The following is an 11,629-nucleotide window of genomic DNA, read 5'->3' on the forward strand; positions in this document are numbered from 1 at the left end:
ATATATCACCTTAAATTAGATTGATGAGAACTGTAGAAAGTTCAATGAAGGAGGTCAATATCAGAAGTCAAAACAAGGTCAGAGCTGACTCTAAAACAGATCATAACTCTACTCACATAGAAGTTCCAAGTAAAACTGAAGAAAATTAAAACAAGCCCAACACAACCAAAACCTTATATTGGTTCTATACCAATTGAATTTTAACACTATGCCAAGAATAGATTTAATACATTGAACACTAAAGGCCTGATGAATTTTAAGATGACATCAGGACATAATCCACTAGCAGAGAATGGTCATTATAAAAACAGAAAGAAGGAAAAGATCAAAATAGGTAACACAATATCAAAACAAAGGGAAGAAATGCTGAAGAGAGCTGAACAGGAGATTTCAAAGTATTACAACAAACTGTGCAAAGAATTGGAGTTAGAAATCATAAGCGAGAGAATATGTTGGCATTTTTCAAATGAAAAAAACCTGAAGGAACAAGCCAGGTCATCAGTTACAAAGGAGAAGCAATCTTTGGAAAAATGATGAAGGGTGCATGAACATGAAGAAGACAGAGAATGACAGTACCAAAAGGAATAGGTCTACAATGAACCATTTCAGAAAATAGCACATTATCAAGAGCCAGTGGTAGAGAAAGAAGTCCAAGCTGAACTGAAGGTATTGATGAAAAATAAAGCCCTAGAAAGTGATGTAATGCCAATTAAGATGTTTCAGCACTCGTATATTTAGTCCTGGACATACTCATTAGTGAATGCCAAGAAATTGAGAGGACAAGTCCACTGCCAACAAACTAGAAAAGAGTCATACTTGTTACCATTACCAAAAAATAGTGAACAAATAGAAAGGATAAGTTCTAGAAAAAATATCATTAATGGAACATGCAAGTAAAATATTGCTGATTATTATTTAAAAAAACAAACAACTAAGACAGTATATTGACAAAGAATTGCCAGAAATTAAGAGGAACTTCAGAAGAGGTATTAGGAGGAGGGATAGCATTACTGATTGTAGATGGGTCTTAGTTGAAAGCAGAGGCTTCTAGAGAGATATTTATCTATGTTTTATTGAATAGGCAACAATACTTGACATTATAAAAATTATGGCTATTATTGAAAAGAATAGAGATCCCAGAACATTTAATCATGCTTATGTGAAACCTATGCATAGAACAAGAAGCAATTGTCAAAATAGAAAAAGGATCAGGAAATGTATGCATCAGGATTCTGTCCTTTCTCCATTTAATCTGCATGCTGAATAAATTAATCCAGAAACTGGACTATTTCACAGTGAATATGGCACCAGGATTATGGGAAGACTCATCAACAATCTCTGTTATGTAGACGACACAACCTTGTGGCATAAAGTGAAGACTTGAAAATCTTATTGAAGAAAGGCAAAGACTTCTTAAATACCGATTTCATCTCAATAACAAGAAAACAACATAATAGATGGAGGAAGAAGTAGGAAGTTTTCAATTATTTAATTTTGTTTGGATTTAGAATCAAGTCCATGGCACAAAAGTACTCAAGAAATCAAAAAAGGAAGATCGTTTGGTATAAAGATGGTATGGTAGCTTCAGTAGCACGTGGCACCATTGACCCTTTATATGGTTATTAGCTTACCCATGGCTCCTGTCAGAAGAATTCCCAGGAAGTTAGCCTTGCATGAGCTGAGAGCACAGTCTGGTCATCTAAGAAAGTGCACGCTACCTTTTGACAGAGACTAGATTTCCCAGGAGTATGGGTTGGATTTTGTTTTCTCAGAAGAACTTCAGGATGCACTGCAACAAGAAAATCATTATCAATGGAGTAAAACTCCAGGTTCAAGCTTAAAGACCAAACGTATGAGAATGTCAACAAACAACTCATGAAGAGAAATATTTTTAAGACTTATTACCCCATGTTAGACAAAACAGACTTAATAAAATAGTTGTTTCAATGTTGTTATTTTCAGCAAGCGCTGCACCAAGCAGAAACTTAATTTCCCCATTCCAAATGAAAACTGTGTGATTCGGTCAAACGTTCATTATCTTAAGGCACAAGAGCTCTAAAATGTGGTGAACATCCTCCAGTCTACTGTGCTTGGGGCTATTTTATAAGAGTCTTTTTTTTTAAAGACTATTAATCCCAAACTACTTGCAAAACACAAGAGGAAGTGGTCTTAATTTCATTTATTGGGGAACATAGGAACATAGAAAAGGTGGTATAAGCACAAACACAGCCCCCTCTTTAAAAAAACCAAATACCATTGAGAAAACCTGCTGTCAGGGACATCTCCAAAATACTATAGAGCAACAATATCAGTCTGGAGACTAAGGTGCGCTGCCATAGTCTTTGCAATTACTTGCTAGGCATCAGAAAGCTGGACAATGACTAAGGATGATAGTAGGAGAATTGATGCCTTTGAGCTGTGGTGCTGGAGAAGAGTGTTGAATATACCATGAACCGCCAGGAGAACAAACAGGTTTGTCCTAGAGAGGGTGAGACCCAGGCTGCTCCTTGCAGGCAAGGATTCTAAAGCTTTGTCTGACATATTTTGGACATGTTGTAAGGCAGGACCAATCCTTGAAGAGGATTGCCATGCTTGGGAAGGTTATAAAAGAGGAAGACCCTTGATGAAATGGATTGATTCAGTGACTAGGGTAATGGGCGTAGGCGTATCAGAGACAATAAGATTGGCACAGGACAGAACAGAGTTTAGGGCTGTTTTACATGGGGTTGTTATGAGTCACAGGAGACTTAATGGCAAATAAGAAGAATTTAAAATATTATTACATTCTCTATTTCATATAATAAAAAAGCAAGGTGGGGACATAGAAGTGACATAAAAATTGAGGGGGAAAAGTTGTGCTGAGATCTCACACTCAGACTTGGGTTTTATCCTATCTACAAAGACAAGACTAGTAAAGGTAAAAGCGTTTAATTGTGTGGATCATAACAAACTGTGGCTGACTCTGAGAAGAATGGGAATCCCAGAACACTTGATCGTGCTAATGAGAAACCTATACTTGGACCAAGAGGCAGTCGTCAGAGCAGAGCAAGGAACACTGCATGGTTCAAAATTGGGAATGACATACACCAGGGATGTGTCCTGTCTCCATACCTTTTCAACCTGTATGCAAAACAGATTATCCGAGAGATTGGGCTCTATGAGGTAAAGTGTGGTGTCAGGATTGGTGGAAGATCTATCAACAATCTGCATTTTGCAGATGACACAATCCTGCTTGCTGAAACTGAGGAGGACCTCATGCACTTGCTGTGAAGAGTCAAGGACTGCAGCCTTCAGTATGGATTGAGGCTCAATGTCAAGAAGACAAAGATTCTCACCACTGGATCAATTGGCAGCATCAGGATGGATGGTGAAGAGATTGAGGTTGTTAACTTTAGTATGCTTGGCTCCACGGTCAACACTCTTGGCACCAGCAGCCAGGAAATTAAAAAATGTATTGCAATGGGAAACTCTGTGGTTAGGGACCTCTCCAGGGTACTGAAGAGCAATGGTGTCACTCTGGAGACTAAGGTGCATCTGATCTTTGCAATCACTTGTTATGCATCAGAGAGTTGGACAATGACTAGGGAGGTAAGAAGGAGAATTGATGCCTTTGAGCTGTGGTGCTGGAGAAGAATATTGAATGTACCATGGACTGCCAAGGAAACACCTAGAGAGGGTTAAACCAGGCTGCTCCTTAGATGCAAGAATTCTGGGGCTTCGTCTGACACACTTTGGACATGTTGTAAGGAGGGACAGGTCCTTGGAGAGGGACATCATGCTTGGGAGGGTGGAGGGACAGCACAGAAGGGGAAGAACCTCTATGTGGTGGATTGATTCAGTGACTTGGGTAATCGGGATGGGTATGTCAGACAGTGCAATTGGCACAGGAGAGAGCAGGGTTTAGGGCTGTTGTACATAGGGTCGCTACGAGTCACAAGCTACTCGACAGCACATAACAACAGCATCAACGAAGACTAGAGATGAGGCATGTTCAGGGTGGCATGGTCATAGAACATAACATAGCACAATATTGAAACAGCATACTGAGAGGTGTTATATTAACCCAGGAAGCCTCAAGAGAAGATAGTGAATCACCGTATCCAAAAGAATCAACTGGCACTAAATTATTTCAGAAAGAACCATATGAGTAGAAGCCAATGATAATAAAGGGGGAATTAGAAACTTCATTGAAGTCATTTGCAAAAACTAAAGCCCTGGGAATCGATGGGATACCAATTGACTTGTTTCAATTAAGAGATGCCCTGAATAGGCTCACCATTCTATACCAAGAAATTTGAAGGACAGTTATCTGGCCAATAAATTGGAAGAGGTCCATGATTTTTCCAATTTCCAAGAAAGTTTATCCAACTGAATTCTGGAAAAGTATCAGTTTCATTATTTATTACATGCAAGCAAAATACTGCTGAAGATCATTTAAAAACAGATAGAACAGCACATAAGTAGGTAACTTCCAGAAGTTCCAGCAGGACTCAGAAGAGGCCTTGGAGGTAGGTATATTATTGCTGATAGCAGTTAAGAATACCAGAAGAATGCTTATTTGTACTTTGTTGACTATAGAAAGGCATTTGACTGTGTGGATCATAACACACATGGTTAACACTCAGAGGAATGGGAATCCCAGAGCACTTAATTGTGCTCATGTAAATCCTACATCTAGACAAGGAGGCTGTTGTGTGAACAGAGCAAGGGAACACTACATGGTTTAAAATTAAGAAGGGAGTGTGTCAGGGTTGTCTTCTTTCTCCATACCTATTCAATCTAAATGCTGAGCAAATCATTCAGGAAGCTGGACTCTATGGAGAGGAGTGTGGCATCAGGATCTGATGCAGACTTATCAATAACCTGCCTTATCCAGGTGGCACAACCTTGCTTGCTGAAAGTGAGGAGGACTTGAAGCACTTGTAGAAGATTAAAGAATGCAGCCTTCAATACGGATTTCATTTCATTGTCAAGAAATTGAAGATACTTACCTCTGGACCGATAGGCAACATTATGATAGATGAAGAAAAGATTGAGACTGTCAACAACTTCATTTTGCTTGAATCCACAATTATCTCACTTGATATAAGCAGTCAGGCAGTTAGGAAATGTATTGCACTGGAAAAGTCTGCAGTTAGTGACCTGTCCAAATTATTGAGGAGTAATGATGTCAGTTTGCGGAATCAGGTGCATCTGATTGAAGTCATGGTCTTTTTCATCACTTTCTCTGCATCTAGGAGCTGGGCAATAAATAATGAGGGCAGAATAATTCATCCTTTGAACTATGGTGCTGAAGAAGAGCACTGAACATCCCCAGGACTGCCAAAAGAATAAACATACCTCTAGGAAATGATGCAGCCAGAGGGAACTTTGGAGGCAAAGATGACCAGGCTTCACCTCACATACTTTGGACATGTTGCTATGAAGGGCTATTTCTTGGAGAAAGATGTGATGCTTGGAGAGGTGGAAGGTCAGTGAAGGAGAGAAAGACCTTTGACCAAGTGGATTGACATGGTAACTGCTGCAATGGGCTTTAGTGTGTCAGGGGTTTCAGGGTGATGGCGCAGGGTAAGACAGGGTTCAGATCTTTTGTTCAGCGGGTCACTATAGGTCATGCTTAACTCGACAGCACCTAAGAACAACCACAGCATTGAGCCTATGGTGCCGTTGCTAATTGAACTGGCTAATTATACTTCCTTTTTAGAGTTTCTATGAGAATTAGGCCACATGATATCTACACAGTAGGCTCACCACATATATTAGCCCCCTTCTTCTCTCTCTCTACTAGAAAACAGAATGTCTTGATCAGTTTTGACACCATCCCTCTATGCCTAATAAAGTAGCTTCTGATTAACACCAATTACAGTCAATGGATTTCCACTTATCTAAGCAAATGGAAAAGACACTGGGGACTTTTTCAAGAGTTACTTAAGACTTCAGAGTTTTCTAAAGGTTATTAAATAGTTTCAAGAAAGCATATTTCTCAAGTCATAAAATAACCTTAAAAAGAATGTGATACACTCCTTCTCTTGGCAGGAGGCAGCTGCAGAGTTCCCTGAATGATGCAAACTGAGAGGGAATATAGAGAGATGAAAATCAAGCCTTTCAGAGCTGAAGGAGGCTTGTCGGTGATTAACAAAGCTACTATGGCACGCCTGATACAGGTCATGGTATTTGCAATCGCTTGTTATGCATCAGAGAGTTGGACAATGACTAGGGAGGACAGAAGGAGAGTGGATGCTTTTGAGCTATGGTGCTGGAGAAGAGTACTGAATGTACCATGGACTGCCAGGAAAACAAACAGATCCATCTTGGAGAGGATTAAACCAAGCTGCTCTTTGGAGGCAAGGATTCTGGGGCTTCGTCTGACATACTTTGGACATGTTGCCAGGAGGGACGGGTCCTTGGAGAGGGACATCATGCTTGGGAGGGTGGAGGGACAGCGCAGGAGGGGAAGACCCTCTATGAGATGGATTGATTCGGTGACTGGGGTAATCGGGATGGGTGTGTCAGAGGCGGTGCGGTTGGCGCAGGATAGAGCAGGGTTTAGAGCTGTTGTGCATAGGGTCGCTATGAGTCGGAAACGACTCGACGGCACATAACAACAACAACAACAACAACAACTATGGCAGTTACTGCTGATTTGTACTCTCAAGTCGGAAAAGACTCATAGCTGACCCTCCAGTCAGTTTTCAGAGGCAGTGAATCACACAGGAGGAGTTTGCCCATCTTTCTCCACCAGAGCAGCTGATGGATTAGATCTCTGTGTCTTCAGGTTCGCAGGGCAATTCCTTGCCACTAGACCACCAGCTTCCTAGTGACTCAGATACTGCTCATCGTTAAGACAACGGTTTGTTTATTTTTGTCTTTCTTCTTTCCTTTGACCTTCCTTTCTCTCTTTCCTTCTTTACTGTTCTCCACTCTTTCTTTTTCTCTGTTTCCTTTTCTCCTCCTTTCCCTTCCTTTTTCCTCCTAAGATTCCCCTGAGCAGGCTTGACCATTCAATCATTCAGTTATTAGTAAAACACAAGCATTCATAACAGCCCGGGACTTTTATTAGACATATATCAGATTTCAATTGAAAGAAAAGAGGAAGGGGGAGGAAGACTGAGAAATAAACTTTGAGATAACACTGTTACCAGAGACTAGCACAAAAGGGCAAATACTGCATGGTGCCACTGTTGAAAAACAGGACTGATATCGAGGTTGGGGAAGATTGAGAAAGATGGGTTTAATTCTGGATGCTGCATTGAAACTGATAAGGGAGAAAACTCTTTAAAAGGGATATGTGGTTAGGTATTGTTGTCATGACAGGAGTCCAGAGCAAAGGCTGCATAGTGGAGTGGACCTGGGGTGGGGGTGGGGAGGGATTGTAAAACAATGAAAGAATTTTACTTTTCCAAGAGGGTAGTGTACTGGGTGGGGGGAGGGGAGGGCAAGGAATGAATGAATGGAAATCCAAAGTCTCTAAATTTTCATTGAAATTAATAATAAATTTAAAAATAAAACAGATACTAGGACCTGGTATATATCTCTATATGCATTTTACCTTTGAACACCAATGTGATGATAAGGGACAATGAATTATGGGGTCAACAGCTTCATGCTTGGATCCACGATTAACACCCTTGATGCCAGCAGTCAGGAAATAAGGTGACACATTACACTGGGAAGATCTGCAGTTAGGGACCTCTCCAAACTATTGTTGAGTAATGCTGTCAGTTTGAGGACTAAGATGCATCTGATACAGGCCATGGTCTTTCTGATCTCTTGCTATGCATCTAAGAGCTGGACAATGAATATAAATGACAAAAAAAAAGTTAAAAGAATTGAAGCCTTTGAATTGTGGTATTGGAGAAGAGTACTGAACATTCCATGGACGGCCAAGAGAGGAAACATATGTCTTGAAGAGAGTGCTGTCAGCGTGCTCTTTGGAGGCAAGAATGATGAAGTTTCGCTTCACATCCTTTGGATATGTTTCTATAAGGGGCTATTCCTTGGAGAAAGGCATGATGCGAGGACTGATAGAAGATCGGCAAAAGAGAGGAAGACCCTCAACCACGTGGATTTATAGGGGGAGTGTAGCAATGGGCTCTGGTGTATCAGAAAGTGTGATGATGGCCCAGGATAGAACAGGGTTCAGATCTTTTTGCTCATCAGGTTCGTATGAGTTGTACTCAACTCAATGGCAGCTAACAACTACTACTACAGGGGACCCAACCTCTGAATCTCCTTCCTTTTAAGACTAAAGGAGAATTTTACTTTCTCTGTTTTGACTCCTTCACTCTGAGGAAGGATTTCTTAGTTTGCCCATAGTGGATTTTCCTATTCCACAAAATAGTCTTTAAAGAAGCAACCTTGCAGAGATCAAAGTATGGACTGAGAACCTTATTCTTGTTGGACAAGATAACCCTCCTATTCATATTCACTGTTTTTCTGTTGTGGATAACCTAACTATGAGATAATGAAATGGAATGAGGATTATAAAAATCAGAAGGTATACTGCTAATTAAGATTAGAAGAAGTATGGAGAAGAGTCTAGGGGGTGAGTTGTCAGTGAACTTGGCAAGTTTGAAAGGGAAATCAATACACTTGTTGCTAACTTAGTTAAGAAACATACAGGTACTGGAGGGTCTTGTTTTGTTATTTGTAATGCGGAATTTTGTTGTTTTATTCAGTTCTGTTCAGATATTAAATGATAAAGGATCTTCACCTTCCCCCTCCCCCAGATCATACCAACTTATTTATTAGAAATCAGTACAATGGAGGTTTCAACAATTCCCTAAGTTTATTTTTTTCCCCCTAGTATGATGAAAGTTGGTCTAAAAACGTAGGGACTCTCTAGTGGTGTACATTGTGAGCCTTGGCTCACTGGGAGGCTAGAGGGCAAGAAACAAGTCCAAAGCTGGTAACTCTAAGATTTTTCTTACTTAGTTCAGGTTTAAGGCAGTTTTCTCCATTTATAAAATGAGACATTTTTAAGAAGCTTTTAGTCTGTATAATCTGATAAAAGATGACCCCATGCTTCTGTAGATTAGATTGTGTTTCAAAAGATTTTCAAGGCTTTTCCCTCTTAGAAATGGATTGCTATGGCTTTCTTCTCATTGTGGATGTGGATGGTCACATCACCAGTATTTCAGGTCTAACACAAGCACCTAACTGTTTCTGCCACCCAGGTTTTTTTCTAAAATAGCTATTTTAACAGTAAGAGTGTTCCAAAGAGGTATACTCACTAGGCTATCGTAAGTTATCTGGAAGACGGAGAAAGAAGTGAATGATTGCCAAGGTTAGAAATCTTCCCAAAAGGGAAATTGTTCATTTGCTATCACAGCATACAAGCCTTGTTGATTCTGGCCATGGAAAAGCCTTCTCAGAAAGGAGAGGATCTAGGACTCAGAATATTTCTAAGGTTAGGCAGTCTATACCAATCACTCTTAACAACAGGTCTATGCAGGGTAGAGTGGAACCAAGGAGCTCCTTGGAGGCAAGGATGATGAACATCCACCTGAGGGAGAAGCCCCTGGAGAAGTACATCAAGCTTAGAAAGGTGGAGTCTCAGCATAAGAAAGGAATACCCTCAATGTAACGGACCAATACAATGACTTTGCCATCCTTCCCCTAAGGAACATTCTGCTTGTCCTTTCTCCCAGGAATACCTGTTTGTCCTTTTGTCATCCCGTAGGATATTTAGTATTCTTCTCCAAGACCACAACTCAAAAGCATTGGATTTACTTCTGTCATCTTTATTCATTTTCCAGCTCTCAAAATCACAGCAGGTAATTGGAAAGACTATGGCTTGAACTGGGTTTACCTTATTTTGTAAACAGACATCATTGCTCTTCAGGACTTTGGAAGTGTTCCTGACAGAAGATTTTCTTGATGAGCCTGTTACAGAGAAGGGATCAGCCAGGGTCTCAACCCAACCGTGTCTGTTACTGAACCTCTTGTGGGGCCGGAGAGGGGTGTTATATTTCATGATACTCAGATACATGTATGTTTCTATGATGTGCTGTTAGAGGTACAACATGTATCTCTCAGCTGGCTGACATAGGACGAATGATTATATGATACTACTTATTTTGCAGTGGAGGTGTGTTTATGCTTGTTTGTTTAGTGTTTGCACTTTAGCACTACAGCACTTATATGTCAGTTTTCTGTACTGGGCAACTTATGGGTTACTATGCCACCAGTGTTTCCAATGCCAGCATGTTTATGGTCATCTTAGGTAGACAGGTCTCAGCAGACATCCCAGATTAAGACTGACTAGGAAGCAGCATTGGGTATCTACTCCTGAAGTAACAGGCCTCTGAAAACCTTATGAACAATACAGCAACCGCCACAGCTATAGTATTAGAGGTACAACCCAGATGGGAGCAGGGATAAGTGGGTCTAATTAGTCAACATTCATGTTTAAGTAGCTAAGAAAGCTTACAGTAATCATAATTCTTTGCTAGAAATGTTTTTCCTGAAGCTCATGTGAAGAAAGGCCCTTTTTATTCCTCAAATCATCTCTTCAAAGAATTTTTTTTCTGTTTGCCTTTTTATCATTATTTGTATACCATTAGTCTCATCAGTGTTTTATGTTTCTTCCATGTTTTCCAACATGCTAAAAATATTTGCTTTCTTTAAAAAAGAAACCTGTTGGAAAAAGGTTTTGATGAGCACAGAAATTTAATCTGTTGAGAGTCCTATTAATTTTATCCTCAGCAGAGTGTACATTTCTGGCTGTATTTGGCAGTCTCTTTATACCATACGCGAGCCCTTTTACACTTGGTCCCAGTTTGTCTCTTAGGAAATTTAGAGCTTTGGGCTTTACAACCATAATCGAATGGACTGAGAAATTGTGGTACATTCCCATAATGAAATACTACGCAGCATTCAGGAGCAACGATTTTGAAAAATACTACTTAACTTGGGAGAGGCTGGAGAGGGTTTGCTGAGAAAACTGAGGCAGTCTTCTAAAGACAAATACTGCATAAGACTATTATTGTAAAAAAGAAAATATAAACATGTACAGGAACTCAAAGGGAGGAGGGCTAAAGATAGGTAAGCGCGAAATTACAGGGTTGCACAGTTTGGTGGGTGGAGGAAGTGAGTGAAGGAAGTGGGGAGGATCTGGGCAAAAAGACAAGGTAATGATGGGTAAAGTCCAGTGTGGATTAATTTTATACAATATAATACATGAGAATGATTGGATGAAACACAATGTGAATTAAGAATAGTGTGAAACACAATGTATATTAATTTTGTAAGCAAACCAATAAATATAAATAATAGATGTTGTTGTTGTTAGATACTGCCAAGTTGTGTATAAAAGACCCATAAAGACTCTAAGAACAATATATCTGTGCCCTATCCTATCCTATGCCATTCCCACAATCTGTCATACCCAATCCCATTGCTGCAGTCACTATGTAAATCCATCTAGTTCAAAGTCTTCCTTTCTTATGTTGACCCTCCACCTTTCTAAGCATCATGTCCCTCTGAAAGGAATAATCTCTTAACATTAACCCGAAATGTGTGAGACTAAGATGTATCACCTTTGCCTCCAAGGAGCACTCTGATTGCACCCCCTCCAAGATTTATCTTTTGACCCTCAACCCCCAATCCCCCCTCACTTCAGTACCCC

This window comes from Elephantulus edwardii, unplaced genomic scaffold (assembly GCF_000299155.1).
Source record: "Elephantulus edwardii isolate Elephantulus edwardi_28Jun2011 unplaced genomic scaffold, EleEdw1.0 scaffold00035, whole genome shotgun sequence".
In the NCBI taxonomy this organism is placed as follows: Eukaryota; Metazoa; Chordata; class Mammalia; order Macroscelidea; family Macroscelididae; genus Elephantulus; species Elephantulus edwardii.